Genomic DNA, 16,167 nt, shown 5'->3' with positions numbered 1-16,167 from the left:
GACAACATCAACGAAGATATCATAAAAATAACCAAATGGAAATTCAGAAATTAAAAAATACAATAATAAAAATGAAAATTTCACTGATGGGACTCAACAGTAGATTTGAGTTGACAAAAGAAACAATCAGCAAACTTAAAGACAGGTGAGTAGAGATGATGCAGTCTGGAGAACAGAGAAAAAAGAATGAGGGAAAATGAACAGAACCTAGAAAAATGTGGCATCCTATTAAGTATACCAGCATATGCATAATGGGAGTAGCAGAGGGAGAGTAGGGAGAGAGGAGCAGAAAAAATATTTAAAAAATAATGGCTGGGAGGTGCCTGGGTGGCACAGTCGGTTAATTGCCCGACTCTTGATTTCAGCTCAGGTCATGATCTCAGGGTTGTGAAATGGAGCCCCGCTTCAGGCTCTGAGCTCAGTACAGAGTCTGCTTAAGTTTCTCCATCTCTCTCCCTCTGCCCCTCCCCCATGCGTACTCACGCACTCTCTCTCTTTCAAATAAATCTTCAAAGAAATAATAATGGCTGAAAACTTCACCAAGAGGCAGAATTAGTGAACTGGGATTCCCATTTACATTTATGTTAGTTAGCCAATTGGTGTCCCACGTTTCCCTGAGGCTCTGTTTAATACTTTCCTATATTGTGGGAAGTTTAAAAAATTCTTGTTGTATATTCTAATCTCCTGAGTTAAAATGTCACTTGCCTTTACTAAGAAGATAGAGATCAGGGGCGCCTGGGTGGCTCAGTTGGTTAAGCGACTGCCTTCGGCTCAGGTCATGATCCTGGAGTCCCTGGATCGAGTCCCGCATCGGGCTCCCTGCTCAGTGGGGAGTCTGCTTCTCCCTCTGACCCTCTTCCCTCTCATGCTCTCTCTCATTCTCTCTCTCAAATAAATAAATAAAATCTTTAAAAAAAAAAAAAAAAGAAGATAGAGATCAGTTTTCTGCCATTAAAACTTTTACATTATTTAATCCCAGCAGTTCACTATCTCGTAGTTGTTCACTTTTATGTTTGAAACAAACTCATATGCAGATTCTCACACATGTTTATACTCACATAATTTATTGTGTGCTGCTAGGTTTATTGTTTTTGCCAGGCTAAGTTCATTCTAACTTTTCAACACTATTATTTTTAAATACATGACCATAATTTTCTATTTATATGTAGTTATGTACCAGTAAATGTAGTGTTGACACATTAAAAAAATGAAATTCTACCAGACTTTTCTGGTTTCACCATATTTTCTTTAGTTCTGATTTTTTTTTTAATGGGAATTGTTTTATCTTTTTAATACTGTGAACTTTTATTCTTTTAGGCATGATCATGGGACCATACCTACTTTTGCTCCAAGTAGTTTGAAATGTGCTTTTGAATCTCTAGGGTACATTTTTGATTATACTTGCTATTCTGTTTCCTGTGTCTAATGCTATTATAGTACCCGTTATTGAACATCTACAAAGTGCCAGACACTTTATAAGAACTTACATTTACTGCATTGACTATCTCATTTAATCTGGATATGAATTCGTGAGATATAATTATCTTTCACATTTTACTAGTGAGAAAATAGTTTTCACTAATATTTCAAGGCCACATATCTGGTGGTAAAATTGAGACTTAAAACTAATCCTGTATAAATCCAAAGTTGTACTCTCTTTACTCTATTGTTTCTTACACGCAAACTCTAAGATCTGTTAATACTTTTCCCCAATGTTGAGTTTCCAGTTTTGATTGTCTTTTGTATCATTGAAATTTCACAACTTCCTGTGGTTCCATTGGCATGCCTTGGAGAAATAGGAAGTCTCTGTCGGACTTGCCTGATAAACTCAAGAGCTTATTAATATGAGGGTTGTCAAAAGTTTGAAATCTGTCCTAGAGTTTATTAGAAATTTTCTGCTTTTTTATTATAAAGATAAGATATATCATTACTAAGCTAAACAAGGATAAATGGAAAGGAGCAAAGAAATAATAAAATAATAATGCATAATAGATAAATATATAGATAAATACATAGATAATTACCTAAAGGAGCAAAGAAATAATAAAATAATATTACATAATATTTATTGAGCTCCTATCATATAGAAGATATTAAACTGAGGATCTTACATAAATAATCTAATTTAACATTTACAAAAGTAAGTAATGCTATATCCTATAATTATTCTCAGTATACAACTAAACAGAAAAGACTGGAAGATTGAAGAGATTATTTAACATACTTAATGGTGAATAACTAGTAGCAGGGCTGTTTTCACATCAGGCTATGTCTGACATTGTATTCTTAATCATTTTGCAACACTAAAAGAACCTATTATAAAAATTCACAAACCAAAATTGTGACCAAGATATTAAATTAGTTCTTATATATTTTTATTTTCTAGTTATTTGTGTCACTTATTAAATATGTGGATTTAAAAAATTCTAACTGGTCTAGTTTTTGGAGGTGAACATAGTATCATATAATAATAAGTAGCATTTACTGAGAATTTATTACATATCAGGCAAGGCACTGCATAGGTAAAATAGTAGCAACTGGGGGCTCTTAACCCTCTGCAGTTACATTCAGTATACACATGTTACTTGTAGAATTAGCAGTAAACCTGGGAATTTATGAAATTTTCAGTTAAAAGAACTTTTAACTTTTCAGCATTTTATGATTAGGCATTTTACGAATGAATTGAACATCTAAAGATTAGATAATCTGAGGATATCTTGAAATGAACAAGATTAGAGTTATCCGTTCTTTCTGTAGAAGAATTTGACGAGGGTAGACTCATTATGCTATTCCTAAATGCCACTTAAATCTCTCCAATAATTTGTTTCCTTTCCCAGATTTACCACTAATTCTACAAATAGTGTGTGTGTGTAGTGAATATGACTGCAGAAGAATTAGAGTCCTCCAAAGAAATTGTATAGCTTTCTGTGTGTACAACATTTTTGCCATAAGCATCTTTGCTGTAGATATCTTTACCACAACTATTTGTGCCACAAACATTTTTGCAGGATAAGTAATTGGTCATAAGGAAATTTTGCTAGGAAAAAAAAAAAAAAAAAAAAAAAATATATATATATATATATATATATATATATATATATATAAAATAACTAGTTGACAGTTTGGTTTCATCAACTGATTGACAGTTTGGTTTCATTTCTCCATGACACAGTACTCCCATTTTTATATAAATCTTAGCCCTCATAATGGTCTGTACATTGGTGCAGAATTTTGAAACCACATTTCCCATAGAACTTTGAATTGTCTCTTACTGACATATGACAATATTTCAAGAACAACAGCATAGAAAGATTTTGCAATGCAATACAAAGCTCAGTAACCAATATGCATCCTAGTACACTTGGACCCTGGAAAAACACAAGTCTGAACTGCACGGGTCCACTTATATGTGAATATTTTTTATTAATACAATAGAGTACTGTAAATGTATTTTTGTCTTCTTTATGATTTTCTTGATATCATTTTCTTTTCTCTAGGTTACTTATTGTAAGAATATAGATATAATACATATAAACATACAAAACATGGGTTAGTCGGCTGTTTATGTTATCAGTATGGCGTCTGATCAACATTGGCTATTGATGTTGCTCTTTTATTTTTTGTGATTTTATCTTTTATGGCAAAATTACCTCCTAGCCGATGGGCTATGCAGCAAATTCTTGTGGCAATGATGTCGATGGGAAAGATGCTTAGGATGAAAGAAAGTACCTAGAACCAATATTCTGAATTAAGTACTAGCACTGTAGTTTTTTAGCTTTGATGACCTTTTCACAGGATTGAAGTTGTTTTTTTTTTCTTAACTTTACGTAATTTTTAAAATTTTAATTGCACCTATTTAATTTACTTGTTCTTTTTTTTATTATGTTATGTTAATCACCATACATTACATCATTAATTTTTGATGTAGTGTTCCATGATTCATTGTTTGCATACAACACCCAGTGCTCCATGCAGTACATACCCTCTTTAATACCCATCACCAGGCTAACACATCTCCCCACCACCCTCCCCTCTAGAACTCTCAGTTTGTTTCTCAGAGTCCATAGTCTCTCATGGTTCATCTACCCCTCCGATCTCCCCCCTTCATTCTTCCCTTCCTGCTATCTTCTTCTTCTCTTTTTTTTTTTTTTTTAACATATAACGTATTATTTGCTTCAGAGGTACAGGTCTGATTCAACAGTCTTGCACAATTCACAGCTCTCACCATAGCACATACCCTCCCCAATGTCTATCACCCAGCCACCCCAACCCTCCCACACCCCACCATTCCAACAACCCTAGTTTGTTTCCTGAGATTAAGAATTCCTATCAGTGAGGTCATATGATACATGTCTTTCTCTGATTGATTTATTTCGCTCAGCATAATACCCTCCAGTTCCATCCACGTATTTGCAAATGGCAAGATTTCATTCCTTTTGATGGCTGCATAATATTCCATTGTGTGTGTGTGTGTGTGTGTGTGTGTGTGTGTGTATATATATATATATATATATATATATATATATATATATATACCACATCTTCTTTATCCATTCATCTATCAATGGACATCTAGGCTCTTTCCATAGTTTGTCTATTGTGGACATTGCTGCTATAAACATCAGGGTGCATGTACCCATTCGGATCCCTACATTTGTATCTTAGGGGTAAATACCCAGTAGTGCAATTGCTGGGTCATATGGTAGCTCTATTTTCAACTTTTTGAGGAACCTCCATACTGTTTTCCAGAGTGGCTGCACCAGCTTGCATTCCCACCAACAGTGTAGGAGGGTTCCTCTTTCTCCACATCCCCACCAACATCTGTCGTTTCCTGACTTGTTAATTTTAGCCATTCTGACTGGTGTGAGGTGGTATCTCATTGAGGTTTTGATTTGGAGTTCCCTGATGCTGAACGATGTTGAGCACTTTTTCATGTGTCTGCTGGCCATTTGGATGTCTTCTTTGGAAAAATGTCTGTTCATGTCTTCTGCCCATTTCTTGATTGGATCATTTGTTCTTTGGGTTTTGAGTTTGATAAGTTCTTTATAGATTTTGGATACTAGCCCTTTATCTGAGATGTCATTTGCAAATATCTTCTCCCATTCTGTCGGTTGTCTTTTGGTTTTGTGGACTGTTTCTTTTGCGATGCAAAAGCTTCTTATCTTGATGAAGTCCCAATAGTTCATTTCTGCCCTTGCTTCCCTTGCCTTTGGCGATGTTTCGAGGAAGAAGTTGCTACAGCTGAGGTCGAAGAGGTTGCTGCCTGTGTTCTCCTTTAGGATTTTGATGGACTCCTGTCTCACATTGAGGTCTTTCAACCATTTGGAGTCTATTTTTGTGTGTGGTGTAAGGAAATGGTCCAGTTTCATTCTTCTGCATGCGGCTATCCAATTTTCCCAACACCATTTTTTGAAGAGACTGTCTTTTTTCCATGGGACATTCTTTCTTGCTTTGTCGAAGATAAGTTGACCGTAGAGTTGAGGGTCCATTTCTGGGCTCTCTATTGTGTTCCATTGATCTATGTGTCTGTTTTTGTGCCAGTACCATGCTGTCTTGATGATGACAGCTTTGTAATAGAGCTGGAAGTCCGGAATTGTGATGCCGCCGGCTTTGCTTTTCTTTTTCAACATTGCTATGGCTATGCGGGGTCTTTTCTGGTTCCCTACAAATTTTAGGATTATTTGCTCCATTTCTTTGAAAAAAGTGGATGGTATTTTGATGGGGATTGCATTGAATGTGTAGATTGCTCTAAGTAGCATGGGCATCTTCACAATATTTGTTCTTCCAATCCATGAGCATGGAACGTTTTTCCATTTCTTTGTGTCTTCCTCAATTTCTTTTATGAGTATTTTATAGTTTTCTGAGTACAGATCCTTTGTCTCTTTGGTTAGATTTGTTCCTAGGTATCTTATGGTTATGGGTGCAATTGTAAATGGGATGGACTCCTTAAGTTCTCTTTCTTCTGTCTTGTTGTTGGTGTATAGGAATGCCACTGATTTTGTACCCTGCCACTTTACTGAATTCCTGTATGAGTTCTAGCAGTTTTGGGGTGGAGTCTTTTGGGTTTTCCACATAAAGTATCATATCATCTGCAAAGAGTGAGAGTTTGACTTCTTTGCCAATTTGGATGCCTTTGATTTCTTTTTGTTGTCTGATTGCTGTGGCTAGGACTTCTAGTACTATGTTGAATAGCAGTGGTGATAGTGGACATCCCTGCCACGTTCCTGACCTTAGGGGGAAAGCTCTCAGTTTTTCACCATTGAGAATGATATTCATTATGGGTTTTTCATAGATGGCTTTCGTGATATTGAGGTATGTGCCCTCTATGCCTATACTCTGAAGAGTTTTGATCAAGAAAGGATGCTGTACTTTGTCAAATGCTTTTTATGCATCTATTGAGAGGGTCATATGGTTCTTGTTCTTTCCTTTATTAATGTACTGTATCACATTAATTGATTGCGGATGTTGAACCAAACTTGCAGCCCAGGAATAAATCCCACTTGGCTGTGGTGAATAATCCTTTTAATGTACTGTTGGATCCTATTGGCTAGTATTTTGGTGAGAATTTTTGCATCCATGTTCATCAAGGATATTGGTCTGTAATTCTTCTTTTTGATGGGGTCTTTGTCTGATTTGGGGATCAAGGTAATGGTGGCCTCATAAAACGAGTTTGAAAGTTTTCCTTCCATTTCTATTTTTTGGAACAGTTTCAGAAGAATAGGTATTAATTCTTCATTAAATGTTTGGTAGAATACCCCTGGGAAGCCATCTGGCCCTGGGCTCTTGTTTGCTGGGGGATTTTTGATGACTGCTTCAATTTCCTTAGTGGTTATAGGTCTGTTCAGGTTTTCTATTTCTTCCTGGTTCGGTTTTGAGCATTTATACATCTCTAGGAATGCATCCATTTCTTCCAGATTATCTAATTTGCTGGCATAGAGTTGTTTATAATATGTTCTTATAATTGTTTGTATTTCTTTGGTGTTGGTTGTGATCTCTCCTCTTTCATTCATGATTTTGTTTATTTGGGTCCTTTCTCTTTTCTTTTTGATAAGTCTGGCCAGGCGTTTATCAATCTTGTTAATTCTTTCAAAGAACCAGCTACTAGTTTTGTTGATCTGTTCTACTGTTCTTTTGGTTTCTATTTCATTGATTTCTGCTCTGATCTTTATTATTTCTCTTCTCCTGCTGGGTTTAGGCTTTATTTGCTGTTCTTTCTCCAGCTCCTTTAGGTGTAAGGTTAGGCTGCGTATTTCAGACCTTTCTTGTTTCTTGAGAAAGGCTGTGTTGCTATATACTTTCCTCTTAGGACTGCCTTTGCTGCATCCCAAAGATTTTTAACAGTTGTGTTTTCATTTTCATTTGTTTCAATGAATTTTTTTAATTCTTCTTTAATTCCCTGGTTGACCCATTCATTCTTTAGTAGGATGCTCTTTAGCCTCCATATTTGAGTTCTTTCCGACTTTCCTCTTGTGATTGAGTTCTAGTTTCAAAGCATTGTGGTCTGAAAATAGGCAGGGAATGATCCCAATCTTTTGGTGCCAGCTGAGACCTGATTTGTGACCTAGGATGTGATCTATCCTGGAGAATGTTCTATGGGCACTAGAGAAGAATATGTATTCTGTTGCTTTGGGATGGGGTGTTCTGAATATATCTGTGAAGTCCATTTGGTCCAGTGTGTCATTTAAAGTCTGTATTTCCTCGTTGATCTTTTGCTTAGATGATCTGTCTATTTCAGTGGGGGGAGGGGTGTTAAAGTTCCCCACTATTACTGTATTGTTGTCGATGTGTTTCTTTGCTTTTGTTATTAATTGCCTTATATAATTGGCTGCTCCCATGTTAGGGGCATAGATATTTACAATTGTTAGATCTTCTTGTTGGATAGACCCTTTAAGTAGAATATAGTGTCCTTCTTCATCTCTTATTACAGTCTTTGGTTGAAAATCTAATTTGTCTGACATAAGGATTGCCACCCCAGCTTTCTTTTGGTGTCCATTAGCATGGTAAATGGTTTTGCACCCCCTCACTTTCAATCTGGCGGTGTCTTTGGGTCTAAAATGAGTCTCTTGCAGACAGCATATCGATGGGTCTTGTTTTTTTTTATCCAATCTGATACCCTGTGTCTTTTGATTCGGGCATTTAGCCCTTTTATCTTCAGGGTAAGTATTGAAAGATATGAATTTAGTGCCATTGTATTGCCTGTAAGGTGACTGTTACTGAATATTGTCTGTGTTCCTTTCTGGTCTATGTTACTTTTAGGCTCTCTGTTTGCTTAGAGGACCCCTTTCAAAATTTCTCGTAGGGCTGGTTTCGTGTTTGCAAATTCCTTTAGTTTTTGTTTGTCCTGGAAGCTTTTTATCTCTCTTTCTATTTTCAATGACAGCCTAGCTGGATAGAGTATTCTTGGCTGCATATTTTTCTCATTTAATGCTCTGAATATATCATGGCTGTCCTTTCTGGCCTGCCACGTTTCTGTGGATAGGTCTGTTGCCAATCTAACGTTTCTACCATTGTAGGTTACAGATCTCTTCTCTTGAGCTGCTTTCAGGATTTTCTCTGTTTCTGAGACTCGTAAGTTTTACTATTAGATGTCAGGGTGTTAACCTATTTTTATTGATATTGAGGGGGGTTCTTGGTGCCTCCTAGATTTTAATGCCTGTTTCCTTCCCCAAATTAGGGATGTTCTCTGCTATAATTTGCTCCAATATACCTTCTGCCCCCCTCTCTCTTTCTTCTTCTTCTGGGAATCCAATTATTCTAATATTGTTTCATCTTATGGTATCACTTATCTCTCAAATTCTGCCCTCGTGGTCCAGTAGTTGTTGATCTCTCTTTTTCTCAGCTTCTTTATTTTCCATCATTTGGTCTTCTATCTCACTGATTCTCTCTTCTGCCTCATTTATCCTAGCAGTTAGAGCCTCCATTTTTGATTGCACCTCATTAATAACCTTTTTGATTTTGACTTGGTTAGATTTTAGTTCTTTTATTTCTCCAGAAAGGGTTCCTCTAATATCTTCCATGCTTTTTTCAATCCCAGCTAGTATCTTTAAAATCATCATTGTGAACTCTAGTTCCGACATCTTACTAATGTCTATATTGATTAGGTCCTGGCAGTCAGTAGTGCCTCTTGTTCTTTTTTTGAGGTGATTTTTTCCATCTTGTCATTTTGTCCAGAGGAGAATAGATGAATGAGGAAACAAAATGCTAACAGGGTAACAGCGTCCCCAGAAAAATATACACTAAACAAATCAGAAGAGACCTGAAACCGGGGAAAAGAAAGGGAAAGAAAGGAAACAGAAAAAAAGAAAAAGAAAAAGAGAAGGATAAAAGAAAACAAAACAAAAAAACCCAGAATATGATCAAATATGATCAGACTGGTGCATAGATCAGTGCCACACACTAGATTTTGGGCGTAGTTTGGTCTGTTAGAAGTAAGTGCCTCCCAAAATTTTAAAGAAAGAAAAACTTATATATGCTCAAAAATAAGGGTTAATACGATAAAGGGATGGAATATGAGTGTAAAGTTGAAAATTATAAAAGATTTTATAAAAGGAATTGATAAGATAAGAAGTTGGTTAAAAAAAGAAAGAAGAGGATTTAAAAAAAAAAAAAGGTAGAGAATGTGATCAGGCAGGAGACTAGAACAAAGCCATACACTAGAGATTTAGGGTATATTTTGGTCTGTTAGAAGAAACTGTATCCCAAAATTTTAAAGAGAGAACAACTTATATATATATATATATATATATATATATATATATATATATATATATACCCTGTGTCTTTTGTATATATATATATATATATTTATATATATATATACACCAAAAGTAAGGTTAACTACTATGAAGGGATAGAATATGACTCTAAAAATGAAAAATAAAAGAGATTTTTTAAAAAAGGGATTGATAAGATGTTTGTTGAAAATGGGAAAAAAATTTTTAAAAAAAGTTAAAAAAATTAACTTTGAAAGACTAAAGAATCATGGGGAAAAAGCCATGAATTCTATGTGCAGTATTCCCCTAGCGCTGGGGTTTTGCCCTTCTCATTGATCGGTAAACTTGGTCTTGGATCACTGTTCTTGCTGATCTTCTGGGGGAGGGCCCTGTTGCTGTGGTTCCCAAATGTTTTTGCTGGAGGCAGAATTGCCCCGCCCTTGCTGGGTCTGGGCTAAGTAATCTGCTTGGGTTTGCTCTCTGTAGATTTTGTTCCCTGTAAGCTTTCCATAGAGCTTTGGAGGATGAGAGTGAAAATGGCAGCTCCCCAATCTCCACTCCAGCGGAGCCGAGAACTCAGGGCCCCACTCCTCAGTGTGCCTCCAGAGAAGAGCAGTCAGTCACTCCCATCTCCCTGGTCTCTGGCCGCACTCCCTGCTCACCCGGCCTGTGACCAAGCATTTCTATCTCTGGCACATGACCCTGTTTGGAGTCTCCAAACCCAGCAGATTCCTGTGGTGCGCTCCTGCACTACTCCTCCCAGAGGAGAAAGGGGAGTCTTCCTGGATCTGCCGCTGGTTGGGTCACTGCTGGAGGAGCAGTGGCCCGACTGTGCCGCGGATCACGGTTTATGACAACCCCAAGCTGAAAGCCCACTCCTCGGCTCTCTCTTTGCAGCCGGCTTCCCTGCTCTGATATCTGGGACCCCTGCCACACTCAGGCACCCCCGGTCTTTCTGTGACCCCAAGGGTCCTGAGACCACAGTGTCCCAGTGAGGGTTCCACCCCCTGCTTAGCCACTGGAGTGACGTCTCTCAGCAGAGCTGACTTCTAAAAGTTCCGATTTTGTGCTCCACTTTCAATCACTTGCCGATATTGGCTGATGGAGGCCCCCTCCCCCACCGTCGATCTTCCCGAATAGCACCTCGGATCACTTCTTCGCACGTCCTACCTTCCAGAAAGTGGTCGCTTTTCTGTTCAGAGAGTTGCTGCTATTCTTTTCTTCCATCTCCTGTTGAGTTCGTAGGTGTTCAGAATGGTTTGATCCCTATCTAGCTGAATTCCTGGGAGCAGACAAAATTTAGGTCTCCTGCTCCTCTGCCATCTTCCTCCTCCCCCCGAAGTTGTTGGTTTTATGGGCCAAAGTGACAAGAAAGAGAAAACTTCAGGCTCTAAAAGAATTAGCTCCAAGGCAAAAGACTCATTCAGATTGAAAGAGCAAAGCTGGTTCTTGTTTTTATAACCATGTTTGCTTTCATAAAGCATGATGCCACATTTTCAAATTCATAATATTATTAATTAGCATAGGATATATGGAAAGACTTCCAGAGAGACTTTTTTCTTTTTTCCCCTTTTTTCTTTTCCTCCCCTCTTTCTTTCTTTTTTTTAATCCTTGATTATTTTTTACCTTATCTTCTATATTCTCTTGATCTTTTATTTTTCCCCTATTCTTTTCTTCCATTTTCTTTCTCTCTTTTTTTTTTTAAAGATTTCATTTATTTATTTGAGAGAGAGAGAATGAGAGAGAGCACATGAGACGGGGGAGGGTCAGAGGGAGAAGCAGACTCCCTGCCGAGCAGGGAGCCCGATGTGGGACTCGATCCAGGGACTCCAGGATCATGACCTGAGCCGAAGGCAGTCACTTAACCAACTGAGCCACCCAGGCGCCCTCTTTCTTTCTTTTTTTAAGACTTTATTTATTTATTTGACAGAGAGAGACACAACAAGAGAGGGAACACAAGCAGCGGGAGTGGGAGAGGGAGAAGCAGGCTTCCCGCAGAGCAGGGAGCTGATGTGGGCTCAATCCCAGGACCCTGGGATCATGACCTGAGCCGAAGGCAGACACTAAATGCCTGAGCCACCAACGCGCCCCATCTTCCATTTTATTTCTTAACTTTATTTTCTTTTTTTGGATAATATATTGCAAAGCATTTCTTTATTATTTCATTATCTGGGAGAGGTTCTATATCTATTCTAAGCAGTATTAAATAGATGAGTCTCACTTCTGCTTTTGTCCTTGTGTCCTCAGAGTCCTTCACTGTGCCACCGAAGAATGGTGTCCTTGAATGGCATATGGGTGAGGAAATTCATTTTCTTTTTTCAATAGCTGTGCTTCAATTGATCTATTTAGATATAGAGTACAATTCCAATTATGGCAACTGTACATGGCAAGACACAGGTATCTGCACTGAAGCATTATTATACATTAAAAAAATGCTTGATGGAGTATACCTAGTCCATAATGTTGGTGATGATCCTGTTTCTCTCACCGGGAGTCTAAACTCTCCCTAGGATATGACACTTTGGAACTATAAACTTCATAAAACAGGTGAAACCATGGAAGCCTGAACAATTCACTAACTGACTCACGGTTACAACACCCAGGAGAGGAGCAATAGTAATTGCCCCTATTGGCTCAACCTCATTCAAATCTTCCTTACTTGATCTCAAGTAAGTTAACATTAAGTATTGGCTCATTATTGGAGAGTTTGATGTTTTACTCTCAAGATGTTCTTGTCTAAGACTTGAGAAGCCAGTTCTTGAGAAGAGCCCCATGAAAGAAACAAAGCTGGGTTTGAAGAAAAAATGTGAATGTTTTGTATAAAGACTTCTATTTTAGAAATGACTTATTGGTGTCTACTTCATTCCTGAAACTTTCCTTTAAACCAGAACATATAAATCCCCTGCTATGTGAGGGGTACATTAAGCTCGGAGTTTATCTTCCATGGCTTGTTTATCAGAAAGCAGCAGTGTGAAATTATTTAAAGACCATGTCAAGTGGAAGAAGAAAAGGAGAGAATGCACTATAAAGGTTGACAAGAAGGATGACTTGGAGCTACTAATTAGGAATGCTTGCTCTCTGTTTGAATGCATCTTTTTCTAGTGTAAAATTCCCATATCTGATGTGAGGAAGTGGAGGGGAAAATGAAGAAAACAAATACAAAAGCAAATATCCTAGCTGACGCTACTGGCTTCTTGGCTTATAAATGGTTACCTTCCAACTGACTAAGGTGATGACATGATTGTCAGAGAGTTGAACAGTGAGCAAAGACAACCTCATTTAGATAAGTGGAAAGCAGTTGGTGAGCAAACTGTAGGAAAACAAAGATCATCTGACATGACTGAGATCTATAATTATGAGAACATGATGGCTTAGGTATTCCTTCTGATGTAGTGAAAAACTTAGCAACAAACCTAGGACTGGGAAGAGTCCAGATTGAACGGGTTGGGTGGAGACAGGGGAGGGAGAGAGAGAGAGAAGTAAAGGGGGTTGGAGAGAGAGAAGGAGGAAGAAAGGGAGGGAGGGAGGTGTAAGGAGAGAGGGAGAGAGAGAAAGAGAAGGAGAGAGAGATAAAGATAGGGAAGGGGGGACAGACAGACAGACACAGGCTAACAACTCAAGCAAGGAATCCCTACAACCCCCATGTAGTATTGTACTTCCACTTAGAGGCATGAAAGCACCAAATGTTAAACAGTAGAAACCTGGGACAGGATAGTTTACCAGCTGAATGTTTAATGCAGAGCTATAGAAAGAAGTGGAACAGAGGGGAGAAAACTTACAATAAGCAGGACTAATATTTGCAGTGACATTTTGAGAATAAAGGAGAATATTCATTTACCTCATGACAGGTGCTTATATGCAGTAATGACATTTTTTTCCATCCAAATCCTATTTAGATTGTTACTTTTTTTTTTTTTTTTTTTTTTTTTGGTATACAAAGTTAATCTGGGACCAGGAGTTTAAGCTGGGTGCTTACATTTTTATTCAATGCCAGTTACTTTGTGAGGCATGTAATATCTCACATTGATCCTGTTTTTCTTTTCTTTCCTCCTCCTCCTCCTCCTCCTTCTTCTTCTTTTTTGTCTGTATGTGTATCTTTGAACCTATTGCCTCAGTAGAGACCCTTCTGATGATGGCATAGTAGTGTGACCTATTGCAATGGGTCTTTTTTTCTCTCTCTTACTGCTTTTAAAGTCAGCAGGACAAGTGCAGAGGTGACAGCAGAAATACATACCTGTTTCTCTTCTTTGTCTGCTATTCAGAATGATTTTATATGCAACAGAAAAAAGAGACTAGATACCTGTTGTTGTTTTTTTTTTGGTTTTTGTTTTTTGTTTTCTGAATCCTGTATTCTGGCTTCCATATCCCCCTCTTCTGACTTCAAGGGTGGGAAAATGTATCAACATCTTAGATGCCAGCCATAAAAGAGATGAGTCTGGACAGAGAAAGGACTCCTTTGGCAGCCAAATCCTGGGCATCAATAGCACAACAAAGCAAAGAGGTAAGAGAAGAATGGACTTCCTCAGATCTCTGCTGCCTTCTCTTTAGTGAGCTGTTATCCCCTGCATTTATCTGTGTTTATGAACTTCTATGAAAATGAATAACTGAAGTACCCACAAGTGCAGCAAGGGGGTAGCTTATCCCTCAGTTTAGAAAGTTGACGTGGATTGAATTTAGGGCAAATACCTTTTCCAAGTTATAGAGACTCACCTCTCCTGTTCTTCCACCAAGTATATTCATAGAATTACAGTAAATTTGCATAAGTTTGTGTCTTTGTCCCTTAGAGATCAGCTGCTTGGCCTCTGTCCACACTTTTCATGGGAGGAAACTGAGGCATGAAAAGTTTGATGGATGTTGCCAAAATGACAGCTAGTTAGATAAGGGCAGAGTCTGGACTGGAATCTAGGTCTCCCACTTCCTACCCTAGCTCTTAACCCAGTGTGCTATTTCCTGCCCTGCTCTGTAAGTAGGACTTTTTAAAAAAAATGATTTCTCTCCAGCTTTTAGGTTGTCACAGGCTATTAACTATTTTTTAAAGAATTTTAAAATAAAAGCTGTAGTTTTAGGAAATTGGAAGTCCATGTATTTCTCTTAGTGTTGTGGATTTTGTTTTTGTTTTTGCTCTTGTTTCATTTTTCCCTCATAATGAGGTGTTTTGTTTTGTTTTATAGAATGAAGCACTTGATAGACTCAGATCTATACTTAGAGAAAAGTGCTCTATAATATAAAATAATGGTTCAGGGCTTGGTGTTAGAGTCTCTTAGCTCTGGTTTGATTGGAGCTACACACCCCTTTGCTAATCATGTGACCTTGGGCAAGTTCCTTAATCTCTTAGAGCCTCCGTTTCCTTGTCCACAAAATTCTGGGCATAAAAACACTTTATCATAGGACTGTTGTGATGATTAATTGAGGTAAGGTATATATAATGCATTATTTGTATAGTCTTAGGCTCATAGTAAATACTCAATTAAATGTGGCTCTATGTGTGTGTGTGTGTGTGTGTGCTTATGTGTTTTTACACACATGTGTTTATGATCCAGGAACAACTTTTTCTACTCCTGTGATGCTACATTAGTCCTGATTGTGACCGATAGCAGTTTGTTCTCAAGGCATAATTATAAATATGTGTAAAAATTGGACACTTTGTAAGCAAACATAATAGTTTAACACCAGTTTGGAGATGCTATTTCAGCATTTTGAAAAGAGTTGTGGAGGAATATAGGCATTTCAGATAGTAAGAGGTATTATACAAAAAAAAAATCATTAGCTAAATGATTAAGAAAGGCTGGCTTACACAAATTAAAAGGTTTGTTTTTCTTTTTCTCTAAAAGATTTCTCAGAGTTTTTAACTGCTAAACAACATTGTGATTTCCAAAAATGGAATATATGACCAGGAAGCACTTTTTTTCTTCAGACATCTAATGGACCTAGATAGTCATTTTAGGTAAAGCTGTTCTATTCTTATTCCAATTACATGGCCACAGTTCCAAACTCTTTTGGAAGGCTCTTGAGGGAATCACCTTGCAGTTCCGTGGAACTGGCGCCTAGTTTTTGTAATATTTTTTTTTCTTTTCTTTTTTTTAAACCAAAACCAGAATAAATTTTCACCCTGAGATCTTATTTCCTTCTTTATTTTTAATTGTGGTAAAAACATACATAACATAAAATTTACCATCATAACCAATTTTTTTTTTTAAAGATTTTATTTATTTGACAGAGAGAGACACAGCGAGAGAGGGAACACAAGCAGGGGGAGTGGGAGAGGGAGAAGCAGGCTTCCCGCGGAGCAAGGAGCCCGATGCAGGGCTCGATCCCAGGACCCTGGGATCATGACCTGAGCCGAAGGCAGATGCTTAACGACTGAGCCACCCAGGTGCCCCCCATCATAACCATTTTTAAGTGCATACTTTGTGTGGTGTAGTAGTAGTAAATGCATTTACATTGCTGTGCAACC

Source organism: Mirounga angustirostris, unplaced genomic scaffold, assembly GCF_029215605.1.
Source record: "Mirounga angustirostris isolate CCGP_5_RB_7025 unplaced genomic scaffold, mMirAng1.0.hap1 SCAF_9, whole genome shotgun sequence".
Lineage (NCBI taxonomy): Eukaryota > Metazoa > Chordata > Mammalia > Carnivora > Phocidae > Mirounga > Mirounga angustirostris.
Note: the sequence above shows the minus strand (reverse complement) of the source record.